This window comes from Podarcis bocagei (genome assembly GCF_964188305.1).
Source record: "Podarcis bocagei genome assembly, chromosome: 7".
Taxonomy (NCBI): Eukaryota; Metazoa; Chordata; class Lepidosauria; order Squamata; family Lacertidae; genus Podarcis; species Podarcis bocagei.
The window spans coordinates 77054502-77060594 of record NC_138132.1 but is presented as its reverse complement, the minus strand read 5'-3'; the positions used below and the strand labels follow the sequence as shown (position 1 = coordinate 77060594).

The window sequence follows — 6093 nt, the reverse complement described above, 5'->3', positions numbered from 1 at the left end:
TATCTATCTGTCTGTCATCTATCTATCCCAGTTCTGCTGACCCTACCAATATCAGCTGCCCTTAAACATGATCTTTTGCTGGACAATACTTACTCTGGCCAAGATTGACATTTCACATCCCCTCTTTTGAGAAACTGCCCACTGGGACAAGGTTTACAGACTGAAATGATAAGAAACAAAACAGTTTTTTAAAAAGCAAACTAATGGCTTGTCTACACTTAATTTTGCCCTGCACTTTGCAGACACAGGGCCACACTTTAAAGCTCCAGAGCTTTCACTGCAAAAACCTGCTCTTTAAAGCTGAATCACAACAAACAAGCAATTCAGGTTTTCCGTGGATTAACGTTTCTTCCCATTCAGCTGTAAGGTGCAGGTTTTTGTGGGGAAAACTGCACAAACAAACAAACAAACAAGTGCTTGGCTCATGCCTGCAAAGTACAGAGGAAAGGTAAGTGTGGATAGCCCTGTTAATTATAATAGTTTAATAACTGACACTGAAATTAGAATGCCTAAATGTGTATTGGTGAAAAGGTTTAACGTGGGGACTATCCCCCATTATGAAAGCCCAGAAGAGCACTCTGAGCTCTTGCTGAGTTGATTATTAACTAACTAATTGATGTTCTTTGGTAGCTAACGTGTGAGTGTTGTAACCTTAGATCATGCGATGAAGGTATTGGGTTGCAAATCTCCATTTTGTTGCCTTTGTGTCTTTTGTCTCAAGGCTCTGTGAAATAAGAACATGTGAAAGACCCTCTCTGGCTGAGAGAGAGAAAACAGCTCCAGGCTAGAAATGGATGCTGTGGGAAGAGACAGACCTTGGCTTCTAGGTCAGTTGAAATTATTTCATATTTTGTAAGATGCTGAGCATGTGCTGGACAGCACAAGACATTTTTTTATGTACATTTGATATTTTAATTCTGTTACGAAGAAAATTCTTTTTTTTTTAAAAAAAAGATTTTTATTGGTTTTACAAAAAGTTTTTTAAAACAATACAAACATATAAAAAGACATACAAACATGTATAGTTTCGTATCCTTTTTTTCATAAACCTTGTTTCTCGGACTCCCCCATACCTCCCCTTTCTGCATCCCAGTGTCCAAAATTTTTCAGCAACTTCTAAATAGTTCTGTCAAACCTCTGTCCTCTTAATCTTTCCTTCATTCTAATCTTATGTCGCTGTAACCCTTTCTTTCTCAAAACTTCGACATTCTAACATTCATGCAGTGTTACGAAGAAAGTTCTGCCAGTAAAACTTTGAATCATATCTTTATGGGTCTGGAGAATGATTTCTCCCGAAAGGAGTCAGTTCTTATGCATCCAGTCGCTTCAAACTGTGCGATATTAATATCTGCAATAAATCCCTAAGAAATAAGGCAATACTGGAGCAGGTTGGATTCGTGCTGGGCATGTCACTTCCTACTTTGGCTAGGAACAGTCAAGAAGAGGCTTCCACTAGCAATATATTTAGACAGGCCACCACCGGCCTTGGACTTCAGAAAACTCAGTACTCACCCTTTTCGCCAAAATTTCCACTGGCTGGAAAATGGCCTGGGAGGCATGTGCAGACTGTGTTGGAGGTTGTTTTGCATGACTCCTTCTCCTGGAGTCCCTTGTCTGTAGAAGAAAAAAGAAAAAAATGAAGATGGGACGAGATGTGCTAGCTGAAAAGAAGGAGGCTCCCCGCTCCTGTAGGCGATAAACCACTGGCCTGATCTGGTGGAAAGCAGATTTGGGGGGAAAGATGCCATAGATCAGTGGCAGCAGAAAAGAGGTCCCAGGGATCAGGATTTGGCTGAGAGCCTATGCTCAGAGCAGACAGAGTGTAAGGCACTTGCAGAGAAGGTCCCATTAGGAGTCTGGAGGGCTGATTCTGAATCTCCATTCCGGTCCCGGAAGATGTAGTGGGAATTATAGTATATGCTGGGATAGATAGACTACATGTGATGAGAGGTGCACACGAGTGTGCGAGAGGATATTTTTAGGAGAACCTCCTTACCCAGAGTGTCTTAAGGACATGTCAAGAATGTTTGTGCAGGAAGGACTATGCCTTGAGATAGTCTGACAGAAAGTAGGCACCATTTCTTCCCGCTGAATCAGGCGTCCAGCCCTGATAATGCAAGCATGCTTTGCCTCTGAGAACCTAACCTAATTTCTATGCACATGTAAAGCTAAGGCCTGTGAATGCCTCTATAAAAGCCTGTGTAATTTACAGGCCTTTTGTGGGGGGGAGGGGTTCCCCGGTGTCTAGGGACGCAGGTGGCGCTGTGGGTTAAACCACAGAGCCTAGGACTTGCCGATCAGAAGGTCAGTGGTTCGAATCCCCGCAACGGGGTGAGCTCCTATTGCTTGGTCCCTGCTCCTGCCAACCTAGCAGTTCGAAAGCATGTCAAAGTGCAAGTAGATAAATAGGTACCACTCCAGCGGGAAGGTAAACGGCATTTCCGTGCGCTGCTCTGGTTCGCCAGAAGCGGCTTAGTCATGCTGGCCACATGACCCGGAAGCTGTACGCCAGCTCCCTCGGCCAGTAAAGCAAGATGAGCACCGCAACCCCAGAGTTGGTCACGACTGGACCTAATGGTCAGGGGTCCCTTTACCCTTTACCTCCCCAGTGTCTGTTGTTATTATGTCCAAGTAAAGCTGCCTCAAACATCATAATGGTGTGTTTGTTGAAGATATCCACCACTCTTTGAAAGAAAACCCACCAGTCTAAATAATAATATGCTGTATTCCACCCCAGTCTCTGAGCAGCGCAATATCCCAGTGTTCATGTTTCCCTTTGGAATGAGGCACAGCAGAGACTGTGGTGTCTTTATGATCTATGGTTTATTTACAAGCTGAGCCTGCAGTGGAGGGGTTCACAGCATTAACACCACAAAAGGGTCTTGTTTCTTCCAAAGCCACAGCCTTGGATTCAAACAGAAATCAAACATTGCTCTGACTCTCTCTCCAGTTTGCTGCTTTATCTCTAAGTCATGCAACTGCCCCTTTCAACTCCAAACTCTGCCCTTGAGGGAGGGATTTGCCATCTCACACCAAGCCTCACCAGGAGGCTAGCCTGGCTATTCCAAGAATTAGACACCTTGATTAAATTATAATGCTTGCTGGGATTAGAGGGGTCTAGCACCTATCTTAGCACCCCAACTCATAGATATGATGATGATAATCATCATCATCATCTGAAGTTCAGTCTGGCCTTACTCTGTCTTCTGGGGCAACAGATCTGTCAATTTCATTTCTTCCCATTCCCAGTCATGCTCATTTCCCCACGTATTCTGAGGCACATTTGTGTGTGTCTGTAAACAGGATCTCACCTTTGGAGCAGGTTGTGCAACGCTTGCACCTCGATTCGGTGTAGCCCTCATTGTAATAGCCGTGGTCGCATGGCTCACAGGTTGAGTCGGTAGACACCGTGCAACGTTTTGCCAACTCTTTTCCTAAACAGAAGAAAAAGGGGTGCTGAGGAAAAGGGGCGAAGGGCAGAGACACACACTGGTGAAACAATCCCCAAACGTTTCAAATGTAGCTGGATGTTTAGGATTCTTGTCTTTTTGCCCGAACAGTCTGGAACAACGTGGAATCACAAAAAGTGGGCCTGAAAAATATACTGTACACCTCAAAAGCCAGGGTGAAGAGGTGTGTCTTCAGCATTCAGTGGAAGCTGTGTGGTGAAGACCCCAGGCACACCTCCATGAGGAGGGAGTTTCACAACTGAGGGGCCACCACAGAGAAGGCCCTCTCCTGGGCTGCTACCCTCACTGAACCTCTAAGGACGAAGGACTACCAAGAGGGTCCCCCTCAGACCAACTCAGAGGGTCTGCAGGGAAGGAAATGGTCTTTCAGTTATTCGGGGCCTGGGCCACGGAAGGCTTTAAACACCAATGTGAGCACCTTGAATTGGGCCCAGAAATGAAATGGCAGCCACTAAAGCCGTTTTAAAACAGGGGTTATCTATACAGAAAGCTAACCAGAAATCTGGCTGCTGGATTTGGGACCAATCAAAGTTTCTCAGTCTTCTTCCACTGCAGCCCCACAAAGAGTGCATTGCAATAAATAAATGAGTACCAAAATCCCGTTCCATTATAGGGTCTTCCCTCCTGTTCCCTGTAATCCAGATTATCACTATTTTTGGATTTAAGCACATGCCGGCAAATAAAGGTTGCATAGTTGGCGCTCTTATGCACGAAACCTTCTTTCTGCAACCTGCCCCCCCCCTCTCCGATAAAAGGTTCAGAGGTTTTGCCATGAGGAAACTGATGGGGAAACACATGAAAGGCATGGGATAAAGATCTGCTTGACGTAACATCTAACCACCCCACAAACAACTCAGAAGGAATTGCTCGGTAAATACCTGGCGTTGTCTAATCCAGTGCTTCCCCAGCTCTTACTGCTACTTCCCACCCATGGAAAAATAGCTACAGGTCTTGCTGGACCACTCCCTCTTTCCCTTCTCCTTCTGCACCAATTGCAGTGCACTGTGCTAGATGCTGTATCATTTCTCATTATATTTTTGCTGCATCAAATACATCTCTTAGATGTTGAATCTGATTGTACAGTGGTACCTCAGGTTAAGTACTTAATTTGTTATGGAGCTCTGTACTTAACCTGAAACTGTTCTTAACCTGAAGTACCACTTTAGCTAATGGGGCCTCCTTCTGCCGCCACGCCGCCAGAGCCTGATTTCTGTTCTCATCCTGAAGCAAAGTTCTTAACCTGAAGCACTATTTCTGGGGTAGCGGAGTCTGTAACCTGAAGCGTATGTAACCTGAAGCATATGTAACCTGAGGTACCACTGTATTGCAACTTGAATTCCAATAGACTTCAGACCGTAATGCAAGAAGAGAAATGAAAGAAGCAATAACAACACAGTTTAAAAAATCAATGGGGATCTTTTACGCGACGGGTGTGTCACCTCCTCCTTCCACCGCAAATCCACAGATGCAGTGCGAATCCCCTGAGTGAGGCATGGGTGGCCAGAAGACCAAAGTTTGGGAACCTCTGGTCTAATCTCCCCGCAAACAAATCAGGATGGGTGCTCAATAAACAAGTCTGAAAGCAATCTTCCTCTCTCTCTCTCTCTCTCTCTCTCTCTCTCTCTCTCTCACACACACACACACACACACACACACACACACACTTTGCCATTTAACCTCAACTGGAGAATCTGTGGTCCACCCGGTGTTGCCTTGAACCAAGCTGGCTGGGGGATGATGAACATTGCAGAATGCAGCCCAACATCTGGGGAGCCACAGATTACCTGCCCCTGTTGTGTTTCGGAGTCCTTTTTGCTAACTAACATTCTAGTCCGTATGGCTCCTCCAAATGCCAGACATCCCTGGATGATGTTGGATCGCACAACCCATCTTCCCCATCTGTTGGGCCAAACTGGTTGGGGGTTGATGCGAGAGAGTTGGGGTCTAACAGCATCCACCTGACTTTGGCAACCACCTGACACCCTACCTTCAGCCTTAAGTTACCTGCTGGACATTTCCTGCAGCACTTCGAGTTCCAAAGCGGGTATTCATTCTGGGCACACTTTAAGCCCACCACGATTTGCATGGGCAAAATGAAGATCAAGAGCAGAGCGAGTCCCAGGCTGTATTTCATGGCCAGCTTCAGCATGGATGTGCCAGTTGCTGTCTTCATCGAAGCAGAGCAGGAAGAGAAAAGCATGCAGACTCTGGAGGCTGACTGGCAAATTTCAGCCTTGAACCAGAGGGAAGTTCCCAGCAGAAGACCTTTGTTGCTGGGTTTTTCTTTCTAAATGGAGACCAAAATCCATTTCCTCTTTCTGAGTCAGCTCACACTCATTCCGTTTATTTGAGTAAATTGTAGTGATCAACATTTCTTCTCTCTCACCAGCTTACATTACTGTAGTTTGTTTTCAACCAGCGGTGCCTGGTGTGTGTTGCGAGAGGTCGGGAGCCCAACAGTAGGGGGAGCCAGAGCCAAGGACAGGCAAAAAGGATCTAGGGGTCTTGTTGTTGTTTATTCATTTAGTCGTGTCCGACTCTTCGTGGCCCCATGGACCAGAGCACGCCAGGCACTCCTGTCTTCCACTGCCTCCCGCAGTTTGGTCAAACTCATGCTGGTAGC

General features: G+C 45.9%; 1 long non-coding RNA gene across 1 annotated transcript; it reads right to left on the bottom strand.

Annotated features, from left to right (window-relative positions):
- Nucleotides 1–1513: 1513 nt before the first annotated feature.
- LOC308591192 lies at nt 1514–5539 on the bottom strand. The gene is made up of 3 exons (XR_014010044.1): nt 5475–5539; nt 3312–3434; nt 1514–1614 (listed from the first exon to the last, which is right to left on the bottom strand). It is a non-coding gene; the product is annotated as an uncharacterized lncRNA (long non-coding RNA).
- Nucleotides 5540–6093: the final 554 nt, after the last annotated feature.